At 39.3% G+C, this 15,971-nt stretch overlaps 1 pseudogene; it reads right to left on the bottom strand.

The window, feature by feature from the left end:
• Nucleotides 1-9,173: 9,173 nt before the first annotated feature.
• LOC121929019 overlaps nt 9,174-15,971 on the bottom strand; it is a 144,275-nt pseudogene continuing 137,477 nt past the window's right edge.

Raw genomic sequence — 15,971 nt, 5'->3', positions numbered from 1 at the left:
GCAGGTCATTCCAGATTTTTGGAATCTTCCAAGACACATGCATCTTCCAAGACTGGAAAAGCTTCACATTCCCAGTATAGCTACATTTGGGCAATGTCAAAGAAAGCCAAACAAGGAACAGACAGACTGAATAATATTAAGGAAGCAACTAGATTGATTAAAAGAAACTAGGTCAAACAAAAGTAACAGGGTCCTAGCCTATAATCCATTTAAAAAAAAAAAAGAAATTTCACATGCAAGGGATGAGATGGAGAGCTGCTAATTATTTTCTAGTGGTTGTATATACCTGATGCCCTCCTGCACTACCCTTCTCTTCTCAGAAGCCAGTGACATGCATTGCTCAGGAAGAAGTAGAAATTGAGCTTGCTTCTTTTCTTCCTCATTTCTTCTCCTTTCTCCTCTGCTCACTCTGAGGCAGAGGAGACAACACCAGAGGAGCTGGAGGAAGTTTTCTCATATTGCTGTTGCCACTACTTCTTGCCTCTTCTGATATGGCTCTACCTTGGCTACCACCCTAGAAATTGATGAGCTTGACCACAAGACCAAGAAAAAGGCTCCAGAACTTGACAATGTTGGTCTAGAAATTCTTAGTGCATGATATTGTTTCCACCAAGTGGGTTTTTGGAGACTAATGTGTCACTTTGAAATATGTGATTTCTACTAATGAAGACTTGTTTGAGACCACATAACATAGGTAAAAGAGCCAGCATGGTGTAGTGGTTTGAGATTAGACTGTGACTCTGGACACTAGGGTTCAAATCCCTGCTCGGCCATGGAATCCCACTGGGTGACCTTGGGCAAGTCAGACTTTCTCAACCCCCCCCCCCCCAACAAATCTAGCAAGAAAACCCCATTATAGGTTCTTCATAGCATTGCCATATGTGTGAAACAATGCAAGGCACAGAAAAACAACAAACAGCATAGTTGATGAAGTATTGTTGAAACAACTTGATATTTGCTCAGAGTGGTTGTTTGTGGATTTCAGCCAACTCAGTTATCTTTATGGGCTGCAGCCAGTTTACATTGGAGCTAATACTTCTTTGTGGGTAGAAGATAAAAGTCTACAATCTGAATTGCTGTTATGAGTATATATTAATAAATTGTGTGGACGTAGACTGTGTTCCAATGAGTTCTTTCCATTAGAAATTTATTGGGTTACTGTTTCAGCAGTTTTGTTTAAATATATTCTATAAGGTTTTCCTTCCCTTACATTATGCATTGTAAGAGTTTTCCTTTTCCATTTAGATATGTGGTATAATATAGGCTCACTTTTATACATGTCTACTATTGCCTGTTGTGATTTTATGATAATCCTATTTTGATGATGTTATACATACTGATTTTACTCATGCTTTTTTTTTAAAAAAATATTTTACTCATTTTATTTGCTTTATCATGTTTCACTATTGGTGATCCTTCTGCTCTGTAGCATGGGAAATTGAACAGGAATTGTTGGCTGGAGTGCTAGTATTCTTTTCATCATGGGCAACTGCTGAAGAAAGAAAGAAAGAAAGAAAGAAACTGAAGAAGAAAGCAAAAATAATCAAAATATGATCTGAACAATTTCTCAGCAGAATCACAGAAAATGTAAGAAACAGACTTGCACTAATAACTGATTAGGAAATAGAATTGTGGTCAGAAGCTAGGGACATAATCAAGGAAAAATGCAAGAAGACACTTTTGATGATCAAAAGGAAAGGGAAGACATGATAGCTAACATTTAAAAATGCTTCAAGCAGAGAAGGAAAAGAAAAGGGAGATAAGAACAAAACCAGAACCATGACTCCAACTGTACAATGACTAGTACTCAAGGATAAAGAGAAATATTAAAATGATCAATGCAAAGAAATAAAAGAAAACAAGAAAAAATAGAAGAACTGAAAGGGAAGCTCATATCAAGGACTGGGATGTTCTACAACAAGAAAAAGGACATGGCCACATAGCCCACAAAAACCCACAAAAAACTAATAAAGATCGCCATCCTGTGCACATTCATTTTGAATATAAGCTCCATAAGATTTGAAGTGAATTAAGTAAGTATATTTTACATTAGAAATAAATAAAATGGAAGATTCAAGAAGATGACATAGTATCTGGTAATGAATACATGTATTGATTTTAAATAATAAATAAATAAAAACTAATAAATAAATAAATAAATATAAATAAAGTTTACATTTGTAATTTCTTACATATGTTTCAGCTTTTGTGGGATCTGGTTGCATAAGCTGCAGCACAATTTGTGATTATTATGTACTTTCATGTCAGCTCTGTTTTTAAGCAACCCTACATATAATGGGGTTTTCTTGGCAAGATTTATTCCCAGGAAATTTGCCATTGCCTTCTTCTAAGGCTTAGAGAGTATGACACCCAAAGTCGTATGGGTTTCATGGCTGAATTGTGATTCAGATCCTGGTCTCCAATCACCCTAGTCCAACATTCAAACCACTACACCATGCTGGTTCTTTACAGCATCACCAGTTGTATTCTCATTGTTTGATCCTTCTTACAACAGACACAAAAAAGGACATTTTTTTGCCATCATAACAAGGAGAGAAATGTAAAAACTCATTAATAGCAGAATGATTGTGAAATGTGAAATTGTAAAATGTCATGTTTACCTGACAATGGGGTCAAGCAGGTGGGCAGGAAAGAGCAGCCTGAAGCTGCTTTTCCTGATTTTCTTGAGAGTGAGGCAAGTTTTTGCTGACCATACAAGCCACTCTCAAGCTGCAGCACTGGGTACTTTTTTTTTTTTTTAACTTTCCCACTACCACCATCCCTGCAAAGCACCACAGGAACAAACCACTGGAGACTGCCATCCCATTGAATGGCTGTCCCTTTAAATCTCCACATAGTCACATATTCAGCCCTCCACCAGGACAGGGTATTAGAGCAGAGTTGTGCTCAAGAAGATGCTAGCAAGATATAATCATGCCCCCTCCTCACCTCCCTTCACCCCATGCCTCCTCTTGTACTGTCTGGTTTGTGTATGTTGTATTGAGATCATTAGAGGTGTCACACTTTTGTGTCTTTCCATTCCTGCACCACTGCTTGGGTACTGAGGCTCTGTCCTTTTTAAATGTGCACCTAAATTGGTGCATTTATATACAGGGGATTAGGATAGATCAGTTCTTTAGAATCACTTTGGCATCAGTGAGTTTATATGCAGAGTCAAAGGTGCACACCTTTCAGGAAAGTGTGGAAAAATTCAGTTTCTTTTTAGTGCAGCTTTGTATGGTTTCTGGCCACTTCAGGGACATGCATCATCTAAATGCCATGCCCCCAATGCAGTATGAAAGTGCTTCTTTTGGCTCATCTGTTTGAATCCAATGTTAACCCATACTTTAAAAATCTAACTATTGCTATTGCTGCAGAATGGATTTTCTTGCAATGCTGCCTAATGACACCATGGTAACTCTTGTCCAGAACATTACAATTTGGCCAATAGTAGAAAATCTTCAGTTTACTAGTTGTGCTTTTGTGTGTGTTTGTGTCTTTGTCCACTTTGGCAAACAGATCAGTACTACCATGCAAAAGTTCCACAGTTTGGTTTTGGACCTTTTTGGAGGGGGTTGGTAGTAGCATTTCACTTACCTTCATTCCATTTGAAATGTAAAGCTTCCATGCAAATAATGAAAACAAACACTTTGTCAGTGGGTCCTTGTGCATAGTTACTTTCACCAGGAAATTTAAAATTGGGGTTGGCAGTCAATAAATTTTTAACTTCCTAAATCCAGTCAGCTCTTCAATTCATCAGTGAGTCAGAATAAGATTTATTATTTATTTCTGCTACAGCCAGTCACTGTTCTTTATGTATACACCAGAAGACACAGCAGGTGCCATGAATACCTTATAGCCCCAGGGGGTTTCAAACAGTGCCTTAGCAAGCACATCTAAATCAAGGAGAGAAATATCTAAGCATCCTTGGATGTAACAAAAGCAGACTGTGTGAGTTCTCTGGTGCTCACTCTTACAATGTCCTGGGGCAGAAAACAACAAGGACTTGGACCACAGAAATAAACAATGTGCTTTCTGATTCCTGAAAGAAAATGACCAGGAAAACAAAAAGGCTAAGGAGAACAGACAGTTGTTTTCAGTGGTTCACAGAACTGTCAGCCTACAGCAACAGAAACATGGGTCTGTAGACTTAGAATCATAGAATCATAGAGTTGGAAGAAACCACAAGGGCCATCCAGTCCACCCCCTGCCATGCAGGAACTCTCAATCAGAGCATCCCCGACAGATGGCCATCCAGCCTCTGTTTAAAGACCTCCAAAGTGTGAGACTTCACGACACTCCAAGGATGTGTTTCATTGTCGAACAGCCCTTACTGAACATTGTCTCTCATGATCAATGTTTCTCTATTCACTCGATATTCCCCAATGTTTATCCTATTGTAATTTAGTTTTTTTTTAAATTGTGATTATCCTATATTGTAGTTTTATAATTGGGATGGGGGGGGGGGGTTAATCCCTTGGGAAGGGATTAACTTTGAATTTTATTGTATTTTTACTGTTGTAACCTACCCAGATTCCTCGTGATTGGGCGGGCTATAAATAAACCATTTATTATTATTATTATTATTATTATTATTATTATTATTAATTACTATCAGGAAGTTCCTCCTAATGTTGAGGTGGAATCTCTTTTCCTGGAGCTTGCAACCATTGTTTCAGGTCCTGTTCCCCTCCTCAATATGATATCCCTTCAAATATTTAAACAGGGCTATCATATCACCCCTTAACCTTCTCTTCTCCAGGCTAAACATCCCCAGCTCCCTAAGTCGTTCCTCATAGGACATGGTTTCCAGACCCTTCAGCATTTTAGTCGCCCTCCTTTGGACATGCTCCAGTTTCTCTATATCCTTTTTGAATGAGGTGCCCAAAACTGGACACAATATTCCAGGTGGGGCCTGACCAAAGCAGAATATAGTGGCACTATTATTTCCCTTGATCTAGACACTATATTTTTATTGATGCAGCCTAAAATGGCATCAACCTTTTTAGCTGCCACATTGCACTGTTGACTCATGTTCAATTTGTGGTCTACTTGAACTCCCAGATCCCTTTCACATGTACTCTTGTTCAGCCAGGTGTCCCCCATCCTATATCTGTGCATTTCATTTTTCCGTCTTAAGTGCAGTATCTTACATTTCTCCGTGTTGAAATTCACTTTGTTAGCTTTGGCTCAGCTTTCCAGTTTATTCAGACCATTTTGAATTTTGAACCTGTCCTCTGGGGGATTAGCTACTTCTCCCAATTTGGTGTCTTCTGTAAATTTGATAAGTATGCCCCCATTTCTGTCATCCAAGTCACTGATAAAGATGTTGAATACCACTGGACACAGGACAGAGCCCTGTGGGACCCCACTGGTCACTCCTCTCCAGGATGAAAAGGAGCCATTGTTGAGCACCCTTTGGGTTTGGCTGGTCAACCAATTACAAATCCATGTAACAGTTACCTTGTTTAGCCCACATTTTACAAGCTTTTTTGCAAGAATGTCATGGGAAACCTTGTCAAAGGCCTTACTGAAATCAAGATATACTATATCCACAGCATTCCCTTCATTTATCAAACTGATAATTTTATTAAAAAGAGAGAGGGGGGAAGAGAGATCAGATTTGTCTGGCATGACTTGTTTCTCTGAAACTCGTGATGATTTTTTGTGATTATGGAATTGCCTTCTAGATGTTTACAGACTCTCTGTTTAATGATCTGCTCGAGAAACTTTCCTGGTATTGATGTCAAACTAACTGGATGATAATTGTTGGGATCCACTTTTTTGCAGTTTTTCAAGATGGGGACAACATTTGCCCTCCTCCAGTCTGCTGGGATCTCTCCTGTTCTCCAGGAGTTCTCAAAGATTATTGGTAATGGTTCTGATATTACATTTACCAGTTCTTTTAATATGCTTGAATGTAGTTCATCTGGTCCTGGAGACATATTCATTTAGATTAACCAGGTATTTCTGTACTATCTCCTTACTTATTCTGTGCTGAAATTCCCCTATTCTGTCCTCTGCTCCATTATCCTCAAGCTGAGCACCCTTTGCCTTTTCTGAGAAGACTGAGACAAAGAAGATATTGAGTTGTTCTGCCTTTTCTCTGTCCCCTGTTAGCATTTTGCCATCTTCTCCATGCAGTGGCCCTACCTTCTTCTTCCTTTTTCTGTGGACATACCCCAAAAAGCCCTTTTTATTGTCCTTAACATCTCTAGCAAGCCTGAGTTCAATGAACTGTCATTGAATAATATGAGCTGTGGTGATCCATCAATGGTCAGATCTGCAGATCACTAGCTCACCGATATGAAGATTCCACTGAATAACTAAATTCTATTGCTACTGTTAAACTGATTAAGATTAATTTAACTATTTTTTCTGGTGTAACACTAAATTTTAGTAACTGTTATGATTATGGGTATTGTCCAGAAGGAGGAGGCGGAGGAGGAGAAGGAGGAGGAGAAGGAGGAACCAAAAATCAATGTCTGAATTGATTTTGAAAAATGGGATAATAACCAAAAAGAAAAAAACACCAATCTAATTGCTGGTCTGAATTATATTCTTTGAAATAATGAAATTTACACAATTTACATAAATAATGACCTATAGCTGAACAATTGATTTAACAGTTGTACTCTGTTTAGGACTAGCAACTGGATTTAAATCTTTCTTTTTTAAATTTTGCAACTAGAACACCAAGTAAATAGTTTTGGGTCTAGTAACTATAACTAGTTACTTTTAAAATTAACTTTCTGAATATCTGCTCAGAACCTATAAGAGAATGCTAGCATGAACTCCAGTTTATTACACTTAAGAAACCAAAACAGGATATGATTTTGGAAAGCAAGTCAATTGTACATATTCCATCCTTCTTACAATTTTGTATATTTAAATAACCTACTTTTTTTAAAAAAATGCTCATTATCTAGTTCAGTGTATCCATGTCTTCTGAGAGCAAGTTCTCACACTTACCTTTCAAAGGATTTGATGGTTATTTTCCCACCCCAGTTATGTATATCTTCTGTTAGATATGATTTGCATATTCTTGATATGTTCATTTATACACAGACTTGATAAATTATCCCTCAAGGAAACCAATGTTTACTTCAGTGTTCAGGTTATACATTACCCCATGCTTTATCTATGGGAGAAATATAATAAGGAAGAGAAGATGCTTAGTGAGAAAATTATATGACTCAACTGGTGTCTTCTTACTCCTGATATATTGGAATTTATTGTCCACTTCATAAATGTCGTATCAGTGGCCTGAGGAAATAAATGCATTTTAATTTGTGGTTCCTGTATTTCTAAAACTTTAGCATTTATTCAATAGAAAGACAAGGGGAAGAGTTGTTTTTGGTCTCTTTCTTTGTGCTTACTAGTCATTCTTAGTTGTTTTTCCACTCAAATTAAATCCCCATAGAATACCAGTAGGTTGCATGTATAGATACTTGTAATGCCATCCCTTGCTTATTCCAACTTGTTGCTTTTTCAACACATCAAGCCAGATCCACTGCATTTTGAGTAGTTCATACTGAAGGTGAGGGAATGTGAAGACTTGAGTGACTTTTTATAATAATAGGTTTAGAGGTTTCACTAAAGAGAGGCAAGGGAGATCTAAGACAGCTAAATTATTAGCAGTGTGACAGTTGCTATAAACTGCTGTGAAACACTGTAATAACACTGATATCATCCAGTAATGGACCCGATATCTCTCTTCTTGGCTCTAACAGATTTTGAAGTTTATCTCCCATATTTAGATAGTTTTTAAATCTTTTCGGTATCTATTCTTTGGAGGTTGAATAGTAAAATACTGAGGACATAGCATGAGCATACAGTGTGATTTAACCTAAGGTAGTCCTCCAGATGCTGTTGGCCCAGTTTTCTCTAACTAGTGTAGTAAATATCCAGGGTTAATTGTACTGTATTTGTCATATAGCAAATCCAACAACATCCAAACAATGGCCCAGTTACTCCTAGGATTAGCCCCCACCTTTTCTTGGCTAAGGGACAGTAGAGACCGGTACTCTGTGCCAGCCTGATTGCGGAGGGTTGAGCAAGGGCTGAGTGTTTAGATGCTCAGCAACCCTACCGTGTGCCCTGGGTGTTATCTTGGCGCACACCAATGCAGATGGTGCATGCCCTGAGGACATCATTTGTGCGCAGCGCTTACACAGCACTGCACACGAGGGGTGTCATAAGGCCATACTGCAGCCCTTATGGCGTCCCTGTACTGCCGGGAAAAGGAGCTACATTTCATGGCTCCTTTTTCAAGTGGGTTGGTGGCGTGGTGTCCAGTTGCCACGTCCCCAACCCTATGCTACTAGGGCCGTCTGTGGAGCCCCAAAGTTCCCATGGGCTGTTGCCAGGCTCACTCTGATTGGAGGTTGCCAAAATTTCAATCTGCCTTTTCTCCACAGTCCTATAGAAGATTAGGTTCCTTCAGATAGCCTGGGCTCAAGATTTCAAAATCTGTGGAACCATGTGGAGTTGGTGGGTATAAACTTGGGAGGTTATTTCACTCACTCGCCGTTATGATCATGTCTCCCCTCTATTGTCTTCCCTTCACTGGCTCCCTTTTCCTTTCTGCATCAGGTACAAACTTTTGTTACTTACCTTTAAAGCCCTGCATGGGCTGGCCCCTCTTTATTTAACTGATCTTCTCTCTCCCTACATCCCTACTCGCACTCTCCGCTCTGGTAACCAAAGTCTCCTCTCTCAACCCAGGATTTTCTCTGCCCCGTCCCGGATCCGTCCCTTTTCTCTTGCTGCCCCTCATTCCTGGAACCTTCTTCCTCTGCATGCATGGCTCATCACTTCCCTAACCAGCTTTAAGGCTGAACTGAAAACCATGTTGTTTAGGGAAGCGTTCTCAGGGAATTTGTGATTGTCATCTGGCTATCTGACAATGTTTGATGTGATTTGCTTTTATATCTGATGTTTTTTAACTTGCTTTTTCTTTCCTATATTGTAATTTTATCTATTCCTCTATCCAATTGTTATTACTTTTAGAATGTACGCCTCGGGCAGGCTTTTATATATTCCTTAATTTTACTGACTTTTGTACAGTTGCTGTGTTATAATTACAGCGCTTAGAATATAAAATATAATAATAATAAAAATAATAATAAATAATAATAATTATTTTTATTTTTAACTGAATATTTATTCAGTTTCTGCTTCTTCAGTTTCTTTTGTGATATCTTCTTCTTCTGAGCAACTTCCTCTTCTGGCTTAGGGACAATCTGCTCCTTTTCTGTCAGAATCATCTCAATGTGGCAGGGAGAACTCATATAGGGATTGATGCGGCCATGAGCCTGTATGTTCGCCTGAGCATTTTGGGGGCTTTGTTGACCTGAATGTGTTAAATTAGCAGAGAATCTACATCCAGACCCTTGAGCTCAGCATTGCTCAGCATTTTTGAGCATGTGCAGGACGAACTCTGCACCTTTTTTGACTAGCGCCCCTGTGTCCACCCCCACTGGGCGCACCGTCAACCCCACCATTGTAACAACAGAAGGGAACACACTGCTTCTTCAGAGTCACATCCTTCAGTATTTGGTATTTGGCTTTTTCTTGGCGGTAGTAGCTCTTCCTGAGGTAAGCATTGAAAATTGTCCGCTACTCGCTTGATCCAGAGAATCCCACAAAGTCATGGAAATCAAGGGGTTCCAACCTTCATGTCCACTTAAAGAATACACCTGACACTGCCCAGGCGATCAGGGTATGTACATCCTGAAAGCTATAAAAACTGCAGTTTTTGAAGACTATTGCAATTTGCGACTTATTTTGTTCAAAATTCACACATGGCATTATTTTACATAAAATATATTTTGTACAGAAATATACTGCTGGCACAAAAAATTCTGTTTCCTGTACAAAACAAAATATGTGCCAATTTCACAGAGTAAGCCATCAACTGCAGCATTTTCTGCACAATTTTCAGTGAAGAAATGCTGTTTTCTGAGCAAAAATGCTGGTTTACACACACACAAACTCTCACACAAAACCCGTGTGTGACTTTTGTGCACAATAAGTCCAGAACTGCAAAAGTTCTTGTCAGTCCAAGTTTATCCTTTTCAGGAATTCCTATTACTTGAGAAACACATTTAACCATTAAAAATATCCATCATATCATTACTCACTTGTACCTAACATACTTAGCACACAAAGAATTCTAGCTCCAATTCCAAGCATCTCAGTCAAAAAGGGATAAAGTTGGAGGTGATAAAGAATTTTTTTTCTGTATAAGCCCTGAAAACCCACTAACAACTGGAGTAGACTATAACATAGCTTCTATGGCTGAAAATGAGACTGCCTATTACAATGGGGCCTCCGCATATGCGGACTTTTTTTAAGCGGCTTTGAAACCCACTAACAACTGGAGTAGACTATATGACATAGCATCTATGGCTGAAAATGAGATGCCTTTACAATGGGGCCTCCGCATATGCGGACTTTTTTTAAGCGGCTTTGAGCATACGCGCTCAAGCTGCTGGGCGCGCACGGGGCGGAAGGGGCGGCGCGTCCCATTCAGTTGAATGGGCGTGTGCGCCCGTTGCACCCCGCGCACCTCCGCACCGCCATGTTTACAATGGGGCTCAAGCATAGGCGGAAATCGCCATACGCGGCGGAATCCGGAACGGATCCCCGCGTATGGCGAGGTTCCACTGTATTATTATTATTATTATTATTATTATTATTATTATTATTATTATTATTAACCTTTATTATAAAAGCACTGAAATTTATTCAATTTGGAACCCAATTCAGTGGTTTTATTTGGGGCAGTTTGGATCACATTCAACACTTGAATGTCAACCGAGTTGCAGAAATCCAGACAACTAGTCTTCTCCCAGTAATTTTGCAATGAACAAACCAAAGCAAGTCTATAACTTTACCCCCTCACATCTACATAAAATCTGGAAACACAATAGACTCTAAAGAAGGGGGTTAACCTAGCCCAATTTCAAAGAGGTGATTTTAGAAGGTTCTTTTCCTAGTCACTCATAAAGTCTGCCATTTTTCAGAAAACAAACAAATAACGTTTTGTCCTGGGCACTGTCCCCTATCACTTCAGTCAGGAATATATTTTGAAGTTTACTAAGCTATATAATGTCAATCAAATGATAAAGTATATGAACAGAGGACCTCTTTTTACTTTATTCAGCCATAAACCTGGTAAGATTCACTAATGCACCTAAAGGAAATAGGGGATGATGAAAACCCCTTATTTTAACCAGCAGTTGAATCGGTGGCATGTACCTGCTCCTCCTTAAAACGTTTATTACGGAGATGATGTTTCAAAGTTCCCTCTTGTGGCACCATACTCCTTCATCTCTTCCAGCCTTGCTGGAGCAGGAGGAGTCTGAGAATAGCTGCTACTATGACTCTTTTTTGTTTTTTGCTCCTGCTGTCTCACTACTCAGACTTTTCTTATGCTTCTGTGTGGTGCTGTGTTTTCAAAAAAATGCTGAAGACTGGAGATGCTGTAAGGATTTTGCTTGGTTTTTTTTACACTTGCTCATTTTTGCTTACGTGAGACAGATCAAGATTCTGGTCTGCTTCCACTCTAGAATGGTTCAGACAATGCCTGTCTTTCTCTGCCTGCCATTGAACATTTAGATAAACAAGAACATGGCTTTACAATAGGGGCATGCCATGAGCCTGATCTGATGTTCCAAGGGGCAGCATGAGCGCCCCTTCGAGAGTAGTCTGTTTTGCTCCTTTCTGAGGAAAAGAATCTGGCAACAAAAGTTTCATAGACTTAAGCAGACTTCTCAGAGGCTTTACAAATTGTCTAATCAGCCTGATTCACTTTGCTGTTTCAGATTTGGCAAATCCCAAGTAACTTCCTGTTTCTATGGCATTCAAGAGGAATAAGATATTTGGATTGATGTTGATACGTAGCTGTATTTTAGTACGTTGTTGTTAAGCGTAAAAGCAATTGGTGAATGGAAGATCTATTCTATACAATTGTTGATCCAACCTGTGGTGATGGTGATGATGTGGCTTGTTGTACCATCCACAAGCTCTTCATACATACTGCATAAAAATGAATATTATTGCAGGCTAACACACTCTGCATTACTTCCAAGGGTTGGAAGAAAGAAGAGTAGCACCCAACTTGCTAAATCAAATCACCTTCGTGAAATATTAGGTTTTCTTCTCCTCTCCCTCCCTCCTCGCCCCCCAAAACCCCCTGCATTGCTCAGTAATGGGCTCTTGTATTTTCAGCCCTCTGGAAAAGATTTTGGAGCTCCATAGGTTCAGCATTTCCAAGCAGGCTAGTAAATCTAAAACACATGTTTCAAAAGGTGTTTCTTTTATGAAAGAAATTTGATTTAAAATATATAAACTGAAATGCAAATTTCTGTGTACAGTTTCTTTAAAAAAGAAAATCATATATATTTGAGTTAACATGTGTGGAAATAACAAGATTAGAAATAGATTTATTTATGACAACTCTCTCTATGTCTTCTGCATGAAAAAATAGATTGCATTCATTCGGTAGGCTATTTAAATATGCTTCCATATTGTTGTTTATATAGTCCATGTATATTAACCTGAATTTTCCAGTAATACTCTAACAGATGAAATATTAATAATAACAACAGCCAATAACAACAATAATAAAGCAGCTCTATATTTAGTTTGGAATAAAATGCAGTTTGATACAAAGGTGACATTGATATGTTCCTACTTAGTCAATTTTTTTTTGAAATTAAGACATTGGCAGACTCAAATTATTGAAGGGTGTAAATGCTTGCAAATAAAAAAATAGACAAATGTATACTATGTTATAATCTGAAGCAAAATCATAAATCAGAAACTTTGGCACCCAGATGTTTTGGTCCACATTCTCATAATCCTTACTATTGCCTAAGCTGCCTGAGCTATCTGAGGCCTGTTACAGACAGCCAAAATAAAGCTGCTTCGAGTCACAGTGGAGGTATGGTGTTTCAATGATGCATGCATCCTAAGAGTCCAGAAGTCGCACCAAAGCCACGCTCCAGCCTAAGGACTGGAGCGTGGCTTTGGTGTGGGCTTCTGGACACTTAGGACACATGCATCATTGAAACACCATACCTCCAATGTGACTTGAAGCAGCTTTATTTTGGCTGTCTGTAACAGGCCTGAGAGTTGGAAATCTAAAACATTGGGAAGGCCAAAGAATGCCCAGTTTTGTTCTGCCCTAGACAAATGTTTTAGTTATTGAATGACAACCAGATATATATGAATTGAGAAGGCCAAAAGATGCCCACTTCGTTTCTGCCCTAGATGCTTGTTTTAGCTATTGAAAAATACTCAGTATATATGAATCTGATCCAGGATTCAGTAAGGATGCTGAATGAGTTGGTTGGTAAAACTGACAGGAGCTGGGAGGAAGGAAAGGATTTCTAAATATGAGCCAGGGAAGCAAATAGGAGACCATGGTGGCCACCTGGGATTGGAAGTGAATATTACAGGTTGCTGAATCTTGTGCTCCAAGTCAAGGAATTTTGAGTACTGCTTATTTCCTTAATTGAGGCTGCTCCCCCCCCAAGACACATCCCAGTTTAAAATTATAGCTCAAGGGCATAGTATAAGCTAACAACAAGTAAATCTAAACTGTGGTGCAGCCAAAAAGTACAATTCAATGCTTAAGTGCTTTGGCATACTAACATTTTCTGGATTGCACACAGATGGTTAGAAAGATTCTCAGAATGTTTATATTTTTCTCTCCAACTATGAAACTTTCTGAAGGCTTCTAGTTGGACAGAATAATCTTCATGTGTCAACAGAGGTATGGTTTATTATAAAATGAATTGCTGATAAGATCAGAAATATCTAATGGTGGATCTGGATGTAGATAAACATCCAGAAGGGGTTTGGACTATGGAAAAACTGGTGAGTTCTTCTGCCTGAGCCAGTCCACTTTGCGGGATTTTCAATCCAAATTTTCATATCTCCCATTAACTATGATAGGAATACAAAACATGTATATTTTTTCCTCTTTGTCAAAATGAAAGGAAGAATTACAAATACAGTAGTCCTTTTGGTGAGGAAGTAAACCTACCAAGTTGCAGAAAAAGAGGTGCAGGGGTTTTACGGAAAGAACAGGCTCTCCCATTTGGAGGTTATCCAGGAAAAAGCATTCCCATCTCTTTGTCTTCCTGCAGGTTATTGTTGTGAAAAAATAATTTACAAAGATTAGTTTACTCCTTCATGTACAATGGGCTTTAAAAAATGTTGCAGGGGAGTCAAACCCTTCCTTCTGTTCTATTTTTATATAATTTTTTTGTGGTGATGGGGAGAGCGGTTGGGTAAAAATGACACACACAAGGTTATGGGTACTTTCACACACAGGCACGTTCTGCACTGAAATTGTTGACTAAATTCTAGAGTATCAACAGTCTTTTACTGTGAACATAAGGTACTTTCCCATGGAGGATTACCATGCTGAAATCGTTGCCTAAACATTTCAGAAGTGCAGACATGGAATAGCTGGTCACGCTTCTGAAGTGTCACTGAAGTGTGTCCCCTCGCCTCTCCCATCAATGAAGTATTTGTGGAAACCGCCATTACTATAATAACGGAAGTCTCCATTATTAAAGAAATGGCTACTCTGTGAACTCTTCATTGATGGGAGAGGAGTGGACGTCTCACATGATGCTTCAGAAGCTCGATCGGCTATTCCATGTCTGCTCCCCTAGAAGTGTTTAGCCAACAATTTCAGCATGGTAAGCCTTCATGTGAAAGTCCTTAAGTTGACAGTAAAAGTCCTCTTGGTAGGGTCTCCTATGTCAGATAGGCTTTTGCTGAGAAGCACAAAATGTGGCAAACAGCTCTCATAGCAGCAGTCGTAGGGGTGACACTGGTGTGGTTCTCTCAGAGACGATGGTAGTGGAAAATATAGCTAACTACTGTTAGTATTGTGCAGAGGAGGCACAGCAGGGTCCTTTTGAATGTCTTTATCATGAAAACTATGGTGCAGTACAGATGCCTAAAAATGGAACATGCCAGCGCCTGTTTTCTCTCCCACAGGGAACAGCAGCTGCCAAACTGTGCGGCTTCCCTGTGGGAGATAAAAAGAACCTGTGAAAAGTGGGTTGTTTTTATGCCACAGCTGCATCATAACCAGTGTGCCAGTGGAGCACATTACCATTACACAGTACTGTGCAGATACCCTGCATAATGCTTGCGTAACAATGGAGCCGCCCGTGTGTACAGGGCATCACCATTTTTATGCCTCATCACATGCTAGGGTGAGGGGCGTCTGGAGGTGCTGCCCTGAGGTAACCCTGCACGTGACAAGGGTGTCTTAAAGGGTAGACTGTACCGCCCTATGATGAGACACTCAAAATGAAACCTTGTGTCTAATGACACAACTGGAGTGAAGCCAACATTCATCTGTTGACATGCTAGAGGTCAAAGGAAAGTCTCAACTGCACAACACTATAATATTTGAAGCATGAATCATAGGAAGGTAGGCATAGTAAATCAAGAAATGAGACGTATTAAAACAACAATACTTGGGATGAGCGAGTTAAAGTGGGCAACATGTTTTTAGGAAAGAAGAGAGAGTGATGATGCAAACCTTGGATTAGATCATTCACACATTTTATCATCATACATATTTACCATGATTCTATTGATAAAAATAAATATCTAAAAATGTGTTCTGGGAAATTTTAGTTCAGCTTTTATGACCTCTCCTGCCAAAGTTTGAAGCACAGAGTGTTTGATAATAAAACCTGAGGAAACTCTTTAAGGAGAGGTGGTGGGGCAGAGGATGATCAGGATTTGTGCTTTACCCAAGATGGCAAGGGCATTCTATGATACTTATAATAATGTGTACACAGACCAATTGATCTCAAGAAAAGGAATCTCACCAATAAAGGAGTTCTGCATTACAGAATTACAGTACATGGGGTGAAGAGGCGATCACACAACAATTAAACTCTTGTGTTGGATTTGAATGGAGCAAA

Source organism: Sceloporus undulatus, chromosome 4 (genome assembly GCF_019175285.1).
Source record: "Sceloporus undulatus isolate JIND9_A2432 ecotype Alabama chromosome 4, SceUnd_v1.1, whole genome shotgun sequence".
In the NCBI taxonomy this organism is placed as follows: Eukaryota; Metazoa; Chordata; class Lepidosauria; order Squamata; family Phrynosomatidae; genus Sceloporus; species Sceloporus undulatus.
This window is presented reverse-complemented; position numbering and strand designations above follow the sequence as displayed.